General features: G+C 36.5%; 1 long non-coding RNA gene across 1 annotated transcript; it reads left to right on the plus strand.

Moving 5' to 3' along the window:
• Positions 1-3,277: 3,277 nt before the first annotated feature.
• On the plus strand, positions 3,278-14,831 carry LOC136039566 (uncharacterized). Its single transcript, XR_010620479.1, has 3 exons — positions 3,278-3,437; positions 6,119-6,278; positions 14,536-14,831. It is a non-coding gene; the product is annotated as an uncharacterized LOC136039566 (long non-coding RNA).
• Positions 14,832-15,206: the final 375 nt, after the last annotated feature.

The following is a 15,206-nucleotide window of genomic DNA, read 5'->3' on the forward strand; positions in this document are numbered from 1 at the left end:
CGCTATCAAGTATTGTAATTACGACAAAAAAAAAATATGGTCCAAAAATACAAAAAAAAAAATACATGATGGTGAGTTAAGGAAAATAACTTAAAACAAACAGAAATTATTCCGTATATGAAAGGGAATAATTCATATACGGAATAATTTCTGTTCTGTTCGTTTTAAGTTTTAATGTCGCTCCTTGCGTTCAGTTAAAAATTATTTTTTTTTTAATTTTATTATTTAAAGCTATGGGTAAGTTATTCGACCCAAGTTGTATTAGAGATTGTTGTGGGTACTTGTATGATGTAGCCCCTACTTAATATTCTTCTAATTTGTTTCTTTGACGCTCAGTTCTAATGAAATATACCAAAGTAAGATAAAAAATATAATACTTTAGAAACAAATTTGTGCTATATTTTTGCGCATTAGGGGGATGAGGTTTAAGTATAGTGGGTCTGCATGCCTAATATGTTAGGTAAAATCATTCCGTATATTATGCAGTAAGAATTATTTTCTAACTTCACACTGTCCAAATATTTACCACCCCCCCCCCCCTAATATTCAAATATATAGCTCAAATTGTACATTTTCCATCTATTCTGCCACTTCTCTTTGTCTTGTCTCACGCTAAGCTGAAAGAAACTAAAGAAAAAAAAACGGTTCTATAATGTGTCAATGAATGATCAGCTTGAGCGGTAAAGGGTTTGTCATACCATTACCCTGTTCTGTTTTTCATTAAAGAAAGAAACAGAAGTGGCATTTTTAGTCGCGGGGCGTTGCGTTTAACTGGTGCATTTCCCGTAATTTCCCTTGCAAGCCTTTTAGGACACGCCCCATTTCCCCCATGGAATCTACGTCGTAGCCTCCTTGGAAGCTAGCGCTGCTAATTTGGGGATGTACCCCAGGCTAAAACCTACTTGACTTCTTTTTTTTTGATATTTCAAAAATAGCTTTTTTGATATTTTCATTGAGTCCAGTTAGATTTTTGGCCCAATTAGCCCCAAAATGCCCCAGTTAGATTTTTTAAAACACCCCCCCTTACATTTAACTGAATTGGCACCACTATTTGAAGCATCCTTTACAAGACACTTGTAGTCAACGCATCAATTTTACCATCAAAAGGATGACAAGGTACTTGCGTCATCTTCTAATGAATAAAGTAGTGTACATGTTTGCACCGCATGTCTCCAAATTCAAATTGTCTTCAAATTCATGGTCTTAATCAAAACAAGTGCTACGCCAGGTGTTGCCTCAGCGGAAAATCTTATGTTGCATCCCTGCCTAAACCCATAAGCCTTGTGACTCCTGGAAGGAACCACCCAACTACTCCCGGGGATGGTTAACCCACTGCTTAATGACGGGGATTTTGAATTCTTCAGAAAGTTTCAGTTTTTCCTTTTTTTGTCGGCCTTTTCTAAGATATATATATATATATATATATATAATCAAGATCACTTGATCCATTCACCTATTGAATTGGTGTCAGCATCAAGAGAGCATAAACTATCCTTCCAGGGTTGCCACATGTAGCAAAAATCGATATTTTAACACTATATTATTATGTGTAGCACTGTAGCATGTGCTCAGGGTTGCTAAAATAGTGCCAAAATAGTGAAAAAGGGTACTTATCGGTTATATAGTAAACACTCGGGAAGTAAAAGTTCCATTAATGCTAATGAAATCAAACAAAATATAATAGTTTAAAAACAAATTTGGGCTATGTATTTGAACATTAGGAGGGGGGTAAAGCGAAGCCTATATTAAACTCGAGACCTAACCAAATCAAAACACCAACTAAATAATTAAATAAGATATAGCTACAATTTATTTTCCAACCAAGTCAAAGTTAATTGTGTGGTATAAAGAAATTGCTTGACCAGTTTCTTGTGTTATGTTCGCATCATCCGCAATCGGAATTCTTGTGTTTATTATATAACCGATAAGCTATTTTAGCAATTACAATCAATTTTTTGACTATAGCATCGAAAATCGCTGTGCAGCACGCAATTATAGCACTTTATGAACTGACCGTGTCGGCAACCCTAATCCTTCTCCATTGAACATAGTCTAAAGCCACCATGCGCACGTCTTCAGGCCTTATTCTTGCCTTGTAATCTTTTCGTGACTATCATCTTCTGATGGAGGGTCCGGCCCTACCGATCCTAGGCCCTTGAATTTGTAGTCCACTATGGTCGGCTCAACCCACCCTAATAGGATCGAGGCAGCACCCTGAAGAGCCACCATCAAGACAGCGACCCGAGTTTAAGGTCACCGCTCAAGAGAATGCCCTGTCAGATGACGAATAATTTGGCGTATATTCAATTAGAACAAGATTGCAAACCAGAGGGGATGGTTGAAGGTTTGCGCAAAGGGATCCTCCGAACCAACACACTCATCCAAGCCTTGAAATAAATTTGTTGTGAACAAAGGTCCCGAATTAGTGGTAAAAAAAAGAAGGTTAAGGTAATTTTTCCTTAATAGAAAAGTTTGTACTAATTGTAAAATTCACGAATGACAGATCTTCATCGGTGGATTGAGTGAGCATTGATGGGAAAGTTTGTTGCAAAATGACAATGAATCTTAGTTAACATTCGTGGACTCCAAGAGGCTCAAACGCAATTATGAAACTTTAGGAACTGACCGTGTCGGCAACCCTAATCCTTCTCCATTGAACATAGTCTAAAGCCATCACGCCTACGTCTTCAGGCCTTATTCTTGCATTGTAATCTTTTCGTGACAATCATCTTCAGATGGAGAGTCCGGCCCTACCGATCCTAGGCCCGTGAATTTGTAGTCCACTATGGTCGGCTCAACCCACCCTAATAGGATCGAGGCAGCACCCTGAAGAGGGAGCAGTCCATAACTGGTATACCCTGCCGCAGTTGTGCTGCTATAGAGGATCCTCATACGAGGTTGTTCTAATAAAAAAGGTAAAGATCAGGTTGCATTTGATAAATTTTAAGTGGTGTGGGTCTGTGCTTCACTGTTGCTTTTCCTGTGAATTTCTTACCGCTTACCTTCTTAGTCACGAGGATCCCTCCCTTTATTCTATGGAGTCCGCTTAATAGCCTCCCTGGAAGCATCCTTGACAGTTCACATGTACACAACATATCAGCTTTATCTAAAAAATGATGACGAGGTAATTGCATCATGATTAAAGCATTTTGTAAAATGTTTTGAGATTATTTGTGAAAAAACTGCGCAGTTAAGGTTTTTTTGGCACAGTTGCTAGATTTTTTTTTAACAAAAATGATAAGAGGCTATAACAGCGCCATCGGAATCCATAGTAACAAAGGTTTTGGATTAGTATCAAAACTCGTTTTAGTTTTCTGTTAATGAAGTCATTTGAAAGGAAGAGTTTCAGGTAGTAGGATCAGGTGTGAAGATGTCAGAAGATCATTTTGATAGATTTGAACACTTTAACTTTGATATGGACAAGTATCTCTTCTCCGGTAAGTAAATTTAATAATGCAGTCTGTCTTTTTTTTTTTTATTTAGCTAAGTTTTTGGGTAAACTCACCCGAAGTTGGATAGAAAAAAAAAATGTAATAATCGTCATTTAATGTTCTTTCCAAATATAATAATCACGCCTCACACCCTCCACCACCTTACGGGGCAAGACTTACTAAAAAATTTGCTAACATTTTCTCCATCAATGTTACCCCCCCCCCCATCCTAAGTTTTGAAAAATGCCCTGTTTGGTATTTTCATTGGCAAACATTTAAAGGGCCGTAGGTACTTCCGTATTATACGGCACACACTCGAGAATTGAAATCGAGAAGATGAGATAGTAACAATTTACACGGTTTTTATACCACACGATTAGCTTCGGCTCGGTGGAAGACTACATTGTAGCTATGTTTTAATTAAATATTTAGTTGGTATTTTGATTAGGTTAGGTAGGTATTTAGTATAAATCCTAAATACCCCTACCATAATTCTTTATAGTTTTCATAATTTTGTTGCTAAAGTATTTTATTTTCATTATGTTTGTTTTATTTCATTAGCATTCACGAAACTTCACTTCTCGAGTGTGTCGTGTGTACTAAATAATACGAAAGTATTGGGCCCTTTACTTTGACAAATACATTTTGCCTTCATCCCCAACATTTTCGTGAATTAGCCCCACTGGTGACAATCGTGACCCAGCGCCACTAATGGGGCAAGATTTAGTCCTATCTTATCACAAAAGGTGATCATATCAGTTTGCTTTATTTTTGGTTCTTGTTTCTCATCAACAGTTACTTCGTAGTGTGAAATAAAGCCAATTTGAAAAGTTTTGTATATGTGCTAACCAAGGGCTACATCTGCCCCTACCAGAGGATGCTGGGACGAACTTGTCAGTGTGGGGACCACAACATTTGGAAAATGTTGAATGGGGGATCAAATGCTACATATCTTTTGTTATCATACTACTCAGTTCAGAAGAGGCAATACATAGGAGTGCTATCCAAAAATTGTTTGAAGTTAGGACGGGTTAAGACCAGTCATCACTGTCTTTCAAGCCTAATAAGTTTGAGGTATTAGCCTAGAATTTGGGCTATTGAGAAAGAAGCATGTTAAGAAAAGAATTCTAACTTCATAATATGCAGAAGAAACCGCGGTACTTGTATTTTATGGCGACCCTACTCAAGAAATGAAGTTAGGTAACTTAGGAAAATTTAATACTCCAGAAAAAGATTAGGCTATACATTTGCGCATTAGGAGGGGTGGGGGTAAATTATAGCGGGTCTGCATGCAAGATGTGTTAGGTACAATTATTCTGCATATTATGAAGTAAGAATTCTAACTTCACGCTGTCTAAATAGTTTTTCTCTGCCCCCCCCCTAATGTGCAAATATATTTGGTAAATTATATATTTACAATCTAGTCTGCCATTTGTCTTGTCTCAGGCTAAGAAAAGAAAGAAACCGTTTCTACAGTGCGTCAATGGATGAAGAACTTGAGTGGGGTCATTATAACAGACAAGTACCGAAGTTGCAGTTAACACATTTTGAAGGTGCTTCCACTATACTTTACCCCCCCCCCATTGTGCAAATATATGTATAATGTGCATCTATAGTCCTCTTTTACACCCAATACGCTTATGCACCCCTGGTTGCGAACATCTGCCATAGAGCATGAATGCCCACTATAAGATGATTAGTTATGGTTTCAGTGGTTTGAGTCTCTGGGAGACTAATCAGGAGAAAGAGGCTGGATTGCAGTTTTCCAAGAACTTCCTTTCTCAAGTGTTTCAGGGACTCATAGAAAAGCATCTTTAATTCCAGATCTATAGTGCCTACGAGGACAGGACCAACATCCCCGTCCCCTTCTCCCAAAAAGAGAATACCTTTGCAAAACCCTAAAGTTTTGGCACATTTGGAAACATATACGAAACTCTCCTGGCGAAAAAGATAACATTCTTTCAAACTTCATCCCCCTGGGAAATTATTTCGAAGCTTTCATCTTTGGAAATTTTCCATGGGGACCGTTGCTTGGCTATTTGGTGGCCAGAGCTATTCCTTGAAAGCAACGAGGGAATTGAGGGTACACCTACGTATAGGATAGGGGAAAAGTACAACGGGAGTAAGTAATGTTTAATCGACTCTGAGGGATATTCCGCTTTGTTGCCTCAGTCGTTTTTTTTTCAAGGATAAAATCGCAGAATAGGCCTATCCAGCGAGCATTGGTGTAAACCCGAGACCATCTCTTCTCTTCTTAAAGATTGTAAAATTTCCTTGTTCTGCAGCTAAATGATCTTCGGTCGGACATATCACGTGACAAATTCGATGTGTTCATTGGAAGTCTAGGTAAAGGAATGCGTCTTGTTCTCTAAAATTATCAAATTCAAGAAGCTGAAACAGATAACTAAATTGATGTTTCAAGCTTACACTTCTTTTAATTAAAAAAAAAAAACCATACCTGAAATCTTCACTCTGATTGGTCAATCATAAATTTTGGGCTTGAAAGTTGAACATTGTTCAACTCAACAAATTTTGACCTGGGTACGTAATTGGCTTTGTAGTCGGAGATAATTTTGATTGTATTGATAAGTGAGACTATAATTTAGCCCGGGTATTTGTCAACTGCAAAAGTTTAGGTTTATTTTATTTCCCTTGTGCACCTACTTGACCTTGTCATGAACTTCTAGGGCAAAGTGGAAGGCTGCGGACGAAACAGGAAGCTGCTCTTCATACAAACCGATTTGACCCTAGTGGACACTCAAGAAAGCTAGTAACAAAAATGAAAAACACGGAAATTAAAAAACGTGCTGACAAAAAATGACTTCTCCAGGGTTGTGAATTCTATAGGTAAGAATTTCCTTTCGTGATTTTAGCTCGGCGTCTTAAGATCTTAAACAGACGGTGGATCTTATAACATCCAACCCCTTGTTCCACTGCTGCGATTTCGCGCAAAATCCTGCAACATGCGACAAACGACATAAATCGTGCGACAAACTATCCGTTTTGCTGCAATGTCGGATGCATTGAATAAGTTCAACTCGTACGACAAATCGCATGCGTTGTTCTGATTTAAACAAAAATTGAAAAATGAAAATGATAAAAAAAAAAATCAGTTTGAGAACCTGATTTGAATACTTCTAGTTTGTCGCAGCGACGCAAAAGTCTGCGTTTGTTTGTGAACCTCAATCCGATCCTGTCGTACGTCTGTTCCGCCAGAAAAAGAAAATCGCGTCGGGATTGACGCAGCAGTGGGAATCAGGGGTAAAGGCGCAGATCTTATAACGTCTTATGTAGAGGTGGACTAGGTGATGGATTCGAGGGATGGCGGAGGGCGGAGGGCGGGGGAGGGCGGTCGAATCACTGATAATATTCTTGATTGTGTGAGTTATTCCGCTCCTAAAGTCCTTCGCATTGTGCATCGTCTTGATATTAACAGACAAACTATTCCTGAGAGCATACCTAATTTTTTCGTGGAGTCCTGTAGTAATGAATTAGCTTGGCCTTTGTCATTGCTTATCCGGCTGGGTTTTCAATCTGGAACTTATGCATTCGCTCACATATCCGCCAGTGTCGTTCATATACCGAAACCAAATGGACATCCAAAGAGCGTGGGCATATTGCTAGGCATATCTAGTAAAGAGGCGTCATTCCGTGTTATAATAATTTTGTAGAAATAAGGATAAAATTTTCAAGCGGCCACTGATGAAAAAAAGAATGAGTTTCGAAGCTGGGGTTTCAAAGTTTTGTGGTTGCTTAAACCGGTCATAATAACGTTCAAAGGGAATTCCGAGTCTAGGGTGTTTTCTAGCTTTTTTTTTTACCAAGCAGCCCCATCATCTATAAAAATTTTGGAACCACTTCTGATTAGACATGTCAAGGAGATGGGGATGAGGACGATGAAATTTTGTTATTTGTGTATGACCTTTGGATGGATGTTATACCCGCGTAGCATTTATTTACCAAGGAAAAACTGTAACCTGAAAGATAATAAAGGGAGCGTGATAAAAAATAATTGGGTTTCAACCCACACGAAATAAATTCAACGGTACTATCGGGTAGCCCTCCCCCCTCTCCTCTTTTCGACACTTACGACAACTAATGAGGAGGGAATATATTTTTATTTAAGAATGTTTATTTGTTTTTCTCTCCCAGGGGTGATCGTATCGACCCAGTCGTCCTAGAATGTCGTAAGAGGGCTCATTCTAACGGATTAAAATTTCTAGTGCCCTTTTTAAGTGAGAAAAAAATTGGAGGACATCTAGGCCTCCTTCCACGCTCATTTTTTCCCAAAGTCACTGGATCAAAATTTTGAGATAGCAATTTTGTTCAGCATAGTCGAAAAACCTAATAATTATGTCTTTCGGTACAGCTTAATCCCCCACAGTCCCCGGAGGAAGGGCTGCAAGTTAGAAAACAGACGTTTTCAGGGGGACTTTTTCGCGTTAAAGAGGGGGAAGGGGTTACGTGGGAGGATCTTTCCATGGAGGAATTTATCATGACGGAAGAAAATTTCCATGGAGGGGCCGCAGGATTTTCCAGAATTATTTAAAAAACAATGAGAAAATAAATAAAAAAAGTTTTTTTAGGTGGAAGTAAGGAGCAGCATTAGGACTTGAAATGAATAGCTTTAGTGTAAAGAGCGAGGTATTTACGAGGGGGAGAACCCCCTCATATACGTAATAAAAATATACAAATATAATATTTTGTTCCGTAAGTTAATTTGTAAGTTACGTGTATTCATTACAAATAAAAAACTATGAGAAAGCCATTTAGCCAAAAAAAAAATTAATATGCAAATTTCATTTTAATTATTCATGTGCGGTGAGCCAAAATCAAAACATGCATTAATTTAAAAACGTTCAGAAATTAAATAAAAAAAAAACAAATTTTTAGCTGCAAGTAAGGAGCACCATTAAAACTTAAAACAAACAGAAATTATTCCGTATATTAAAGGAGTTGTCCCCTTCTCAACGCCTCGCACTCTACGCTAAAGTTTTTTATTGTTTAAAAAGTAGAGTTGTGAGAAACAGTTAAACTGTGTGCATCTATGTTACTTCAGCACTAAGAACTGTAGTTGGATTTCTTAATATAGCTCTATAAAACAAGGGCATTTTTTTCAATTCGTATAGAAAATTTCACAATTACAAAGAGAGAGAGAGAGAGAGAGAGAGAGAGAGAGAGAGAGAGAGAGAGAGAGAGAGAGAGAGAGAGAGAGAGAGAGAGAGAGAGAGAGAGAGAGAGAGAGAGAGAGAGAGAGAGAACAAGTATAATGTGAATATGCCATCAAATCTACATGGCTCAGAGGGACGTTGTCGGAGACATCGACCATTCGACCCAGTGTGGCACCAGTGAGTTTCACCACAATGAAGTCACTTAATGTATTGGGGTATAGGAGGCAACATTTTAGTAGAGAAAGTTATGAGAAGCTAAAAAAGTAAATGAAGAGTCATTGAACCTAATGATTTTTAAACAAAAGGAAAATAGCGATCAATGACCTGAATTATTATTGCCTTTAATTAAGATAAACTGCAAGGTGTTAGACAAAAAACCGGATAGATACATTATTCAAAACTCAAAGTTAGACAGGTTTCTAAATTTTCACTACTTCATCGCTAGCGTTGCTAGGGGGGGGGGGCAGAGTCCCCCTGGAAAATTTTACTTATAGAAGAATCCAGAAAATCAAGTATAAAGCTAAGTTTTGAAGAAAATGATAAACCAGCCCCCTTCCCTTCTTGACGAAACCAAAGAAGTAAATTTTTAACCATTTGCTATTTCTTTTTGTTATTTTGAGAATACTTTTGGGTATTTTTCATTTATTTTTATTGCCTTATTGCCAGTTGCTTCTGTTGTTGAGAGGATTTGCTCATTTATTCTATATTCCACTTTTGTCGTTTTTACATGGAATGGTTGTTCTATATACGAAAAATCAAAATGAATAATTGCTCTAAAAGCTTTAAGGCCATGGCAACAAATTTTGGCAACAAATATTTTGGCAACACAATTTTGGCAACAAACAGATAGGCAATAAAAAAAAAAAAAACAACAAAGAATCCCTCATTTCTTACTATAATTGTCAGCCATCCTTCATCAAACGTAAAATCTTCTCTAGGTTTCCACACAATTCCTTTCACAGCTCACTCAATTATTCACACCTATCCATCGCATGACCCACAATATCTCCACACATGGGGCAAAAGTAAGGACAAGCCTGTCCTTGCCTCGTCCCTAAATATTTATTTTTCCCCCAAGTGGTAACCCATCCACCCTCAATTCAATAAACTTCAACTCCTCCTTTCTAAAATTCACCTTTAGAAATCAGACGTAAACCGGTTTTTTACTATTTCAACATGGCGACAATTAGCTTCGGCTCAGTGGAAAGCTACATTGTAGCTATATTTTAATAAAAATTTATTTGATTCTTTGGTTTGGTTAAGCTACATTTTGCATGCATCCCCACTATACTTCCCCCTCCCCTAATGTGCAAACATACAGCCCAAATTATATGTATCATATCTATTGCCAAAGTGTCTCAGTTGTTTCAACCCCATACCTTTAGATCCAAATTCTCGAGTGCATACTGCCTAACAGACAAGTACCCCTGTACCTTTTGATCACGAAAAATTTGTCCTACCGCATAAGTTTGATATTTTGTTATTCAAACTAATATGACATTTTCATATAAAACACTGTCGTATATATATATATATATATATATATATATATATATATATATATATATATATATATATATATATATATATATATACATATATATATATATATATATATATATATATATATATATATATATATATATATATATATATATATATATATATATATATATATATATATATATATATATATATATATTGGCCGTGAAACACACTTTTCTATGGTTCGGGCCCCTCCCGTGTCATTAAAAAATTAGGCACCCAGCAAAGAAATCTGACGAAAAAAGACTATGGAAACACGTCATTGACACTGAGAGAACAAGGTGTCAATAATTATTAGGCGCGTTTCACTTGGTAAAAGTAATGGACTTGGGAGATGTTTTAGTGGAGAAAGTAATTTAGAGTCAATGAACTATATTTTCTCGAAACAAAAAAAGTAAATGCGATCAATGAACCGAATTGTAAGTTGCCTAGCAACTGCCTAGCGACTGGAAATTATTGCAAGTTGGCCAATAAGTTGCCTGGCATCGTCATTTAATATTAACGAACGTGACTGGTCGGCAGCTGCAATTGTAGAGCATTATGCTACAAGACACTCATTTTACACTACTTCTACTACTACTAACCACTCACCACGGCAAAGAGCCGCTTGAGGCCAACACAGCTACGCACGATCCTCCTCCATCCTAATCTTTTCAAAGCCACCCTCTTTACACCCTTCCAGTAAGTTATTATTTCCCTTAAATCTTTTCTCACAATATCCTCCCACTCCAACCGCGGACGACCTGCTTTTCGTTTAGGCCTTGACGGTTGGCCGAAAAGGACAATCGGTCATCCTTCATCCACAGAATGTGCCCTAGCCATCTCAGCCTTTCTCTCCTTATAGCTCTAGAAAGCGGGATTGAACCACAGTTTTTGCACAACCTATTGTTTGAAAAACGTAGATAGCTTCGGAAACTACACTGCCTTTCCATGACGAAAGTAAAACAGTTCAAAATAGGGATGAAACCTTTTTATTGACAGTGAATAGATATAAAATTAATTAACTGGATATTTCGAACATATATACAGTGTTCATCATTTTTTAGTTTTACTGCTGATGATGAGCACTGTATATGTGTTCGAAATATCCAGTTAAATAATTTTATATCTATTCACTGTCAATAAAAAGGTTTCATCCCTATTTTGAAATGTTTTGCTTTCGTTTGAAATACGGTCAGTCAGCTGGGTACCCAGAATAATCCGTAAGCAATTTCTCTGGAAAACAGAGAGGAAAAGCCGTTTTTTCACTGTTATTAACAGTCAATTAAAGTGTAATAAGCATTAGCGATGCAGCACAATCTAGCATGTCTATTTTACAGCGCCTGTAATGGTAGAAGATTTTTTTTTGGTTTTATTCCCCCTCCCCCTCCTTCTGTCTATGGCTTTATCAGTAAAAATGCTTGAGAAAATCTATTTATGCTTCTACCTTGTTTTACCTCACGACTGAAGTATCGCGTTTGAAACTTTCAGAGACAGTTTGAGTGTGGAGAAGGAGCAGAGGCAATTTTTTGCATTTTGTCTTGGGGAGGGGGAGATAATTCTCTCGTCCTCGCACGGATTTTTTTTGTATTATCTTTATCGTCAGACAAGTTTCCAGGCTAATCTTTACGTATAAAACTCTCAGCTATTTTAATGTATGAGAAGTGGGGAAAACATAATTCAAGAAAGACAAAAATCTACATATTTAAAAGACCAAACCAGATAAGGGAATACGAATTGAATTAATTAATAGAACTTAATAATATCATAAATATAGGTTTCAAACCTCGGCCTGACAAACAAAAATTGCATAACGGTGTACTGAACTACCCCAGCCGAGATGCAGATTCTTAAATTTGAAGGCCAGGAGTCGAAAGATTTTTCATCAAGAAGAAATTGTTGCCTCTGAAAAATAAATTTAATGTATAAAAATGTCATATAAAGGCCTTTTGAATTAACACTTGCGAGGTGCTGACTCTTGAGTTTGAAGACAAGGGACCGAAAGATTTTTCACCAAGTGGGAGCGTCCTCTTCAGGAGAATACATCTTTAGCCCTTAATATCCAGGTTTTCATGTGTGGAGATAATGATGAGTATCTGCTTCACTTCATGGCTCTTTGTGCTGAATTACAGGATTTAAGAAAAGTTATTTTCTAAGGAGTCAAGTGAGTGGTTTAGGAGTCAGGGAGGGTTAAGTGAGTTTGGTCTCAGTAATGCGATCAAAATATTATGGGATAATACAAAAGATTGCAAAATATATTAAATTGGGAAAACCCCATTGAGAGATTTTTCTAAGGAAGAGGAGGTGCTTGATGTGTTATTGGTTGTGTTTGAGTTGTTTTCTCTGTTATTTTCCTTTTTTAGCCATAGCCTATGTGAAAAATTAAGCAAAAAAATGGTTTTAATTTCAACAAAGCAGTGAACAAGAAATAAAAACAAAACAACACTTCAATTAAAAATAATATTCCGAATATTTTAGCCCCACGTTTGGGAACCTTTCTCAACGGAAAAAAACGAAAGAATGGAACATCAAATAAAGCTGTTATGAAGAAATAACATAAAACGACATAAATTATAAAGAAATAAAAACGACAACTAAATACACGAAAAGAAAAAAAAAATAAATAAGAACAACTCACATTATAAACAAACTTCCAGTACTGATGTAACATCAGCGCTGGAAGTTTGTTTATAATGTGAGTTGTTCTTATTAATTTTTTTTTCTTTTCGTGTCTTTTGTTGCCGTTTTTTCGTGTTATTTATTAAAAATACCTTGTTTTTTTCTCTTTTTTTCTGTTAAGGAGGGCTCCCAGACGTGGGAACAAAATATTCGGAATATTTTTTTTTTAATTAAAGTGTTGTTTTGTTTTTATTTTTTGTTCACTGCTTTGTTGAAAATAAAAACCCATTGTTTTGCTTAGTTTTTCGTAAATGGAAAAGCAGTGCAGTATAAGAAATTGTTCATAGCCTATGTGGCTTTAAATCATCATATTAATCTAACTATTATTATCATGTGTGCGAGTTTCAATTGTTATTTTCTTGTGCTATCATTATGGTATTATGTGGCTTATTATGTGTTTTTATTTTTGTTATTGTTGTTAATGTATTGTTAGGTATCTTATACAGTATCAGTAAGCGTTTTTGTTGTCTTGTTTTTTGCCATGTTCGAAATTGGCTTTTACAGCCCATGTCCCAAATTGGCTTTTACAGCTTATGTCTCAAATTGGCTTTAATAGCCCATATTCCAAATTGGCTTTTACAGCCCATGTCCCAGATTGGCTTTTAAAGTCCATCAGCCCATGTCCTTTTACAGCCCATGTCCCAGATTGGCTTTTAAAGCCCATCAGCACATGTCCCAAATTGGCTTTAACAGTGATAGATATCTATCCTCATCTATATGCACCTTGGCTATCAATTATCTTTCAGAATGGAATGCAAATGATTTAGTTGACAAAATATTACTGTTTCACTCTTTTTTAAAAATCGGACGTTAACTAAGGCTTTATCCATGATCAGGTTTACGATAATTTCTCCTTCTCAGCTACATCTCTGTATATATTACTTCACTACGCCTACCTAATCTCCCACCTAAGCTTCTTGGGCCCTAACTTTATGTGTCTTCACTTAGTGCACAACTATTTTAGTATAAGAAGTAGATTGATTTAATATTTTGAGAAATAGTATATTTCTATATGACATTTCATGAATATGACATTTATCATATAGAAGTAATGCTATTGTTATTAATTTTTGAAGTAATGGTTAAGCTTGGTCTTTGCAAGTGAGATTTTTCAGTATGCAATATAGGCTGAAAAATTAAAACAAGGAAATACTTTTTGTCCTAAGAGATAAACCAAAGACTAATAAGTGTGTTTTTTGTTCTTGAGGCACAAAAGACAATTGACCAAAAGTGTCTTTTCTGTTTAAAGAAAAATCATCTTTTGTACAAACAATTACAATCAATTGCATTCATCTTCAAAGAAATTACCAATTAATTGTCAGATAACAATTTGGCAAAAAAAAAGAAAACCTGTAATGCAGTCAAGTCACTGCTGATATAGAAAATTAAACACTTTTTTTTAGATTTTCTCACGTAAAATTTATGCTTTGCACCATACGAATTTTTGGGTGACCTTAGCAGTGGCATCAAATACGGGGACTTTCCTAGATTTTAGAAAGGGGGCTTTGCCTCCTTTCCTAGATTTTGGAAAAACTCCATTTTTCGGAGGGGGGGGGGGCTGTCGAAAAAGCTTTTTCTGTATTTTTCAATGAAGATTGAAAAGGAAGTTTGCCCCCCCCCAGAGACTTTTAAAAATGTATCTACACACCCACCTAATTTTTCATGAATGGATGCCACCTGGCCACAACCTGCACACAAGCTTGTTTACTAAAGCTGTTTTCTTTTTTTAGGTCCCGGACTTCCGATCTCGTTTTATGGCCTTCGTAATTGCAGTGGGACTGATTTTTTTGTCAATTAATTATGCACAGTGGTGCTGGTAATGTAGCAACATGTAGGGCTCTTGGTGACAAAAGTGATAAAAATAGTTCCAAAAATGTGATATTTTGGGTTTTATATTTACTCCTTTCTTTTTTGCTGGCACCACTGTCTGAACATGTTTTTTTTTTTAATATTATACTCGGTTGTGGTTTTCTTGCGTATACTGTCTTTTGTATTCATTTTATCTGATAATAAACCTTTTGTATAATTTGTTTCCTACTAAACCAAAAAGTCATTGCAGAGTCTACGCAATACGAGGATCCTAATTTCCTCTTCATTAAAGCTCCTCAAGACAGAAACTCAAAGGGTCAAAAACTCAAAACTCAAAGGGACAAAAACTCAAAGGGTGGCATGGGCAGAAGCTAACCAAGGCCAAGTACTATATTTGGAGTACCAAGGACAGTGAAAACTGACTCTGACTGTTTGGTTTGGCTAATGGAAACTTACAGAACCTTATATATCTGTAACCATATAAACCATAAACCATATAGTTTACACCGTACACCATAAAGCACCAGGGTCAGCGAAAATGAAAACTGATGGTTTGAATTGGTTAAGCAGAAACTTACACAACCACATATAT

Source organism: Artemia franciscana, chromosome 19 (assembly GCF_032884065.1).
Source record: "Artemia franciscana chromosome 19, ASM3288406v1, whole genome shotgun sequence".
Taxonomy (NCBI): domain Eukaryota; kingdom Metazoa; phylum Arthropoda; class Branchiopoda; order Anostraca; family Artemiidae; genus Artemia; species Artemia franciscana.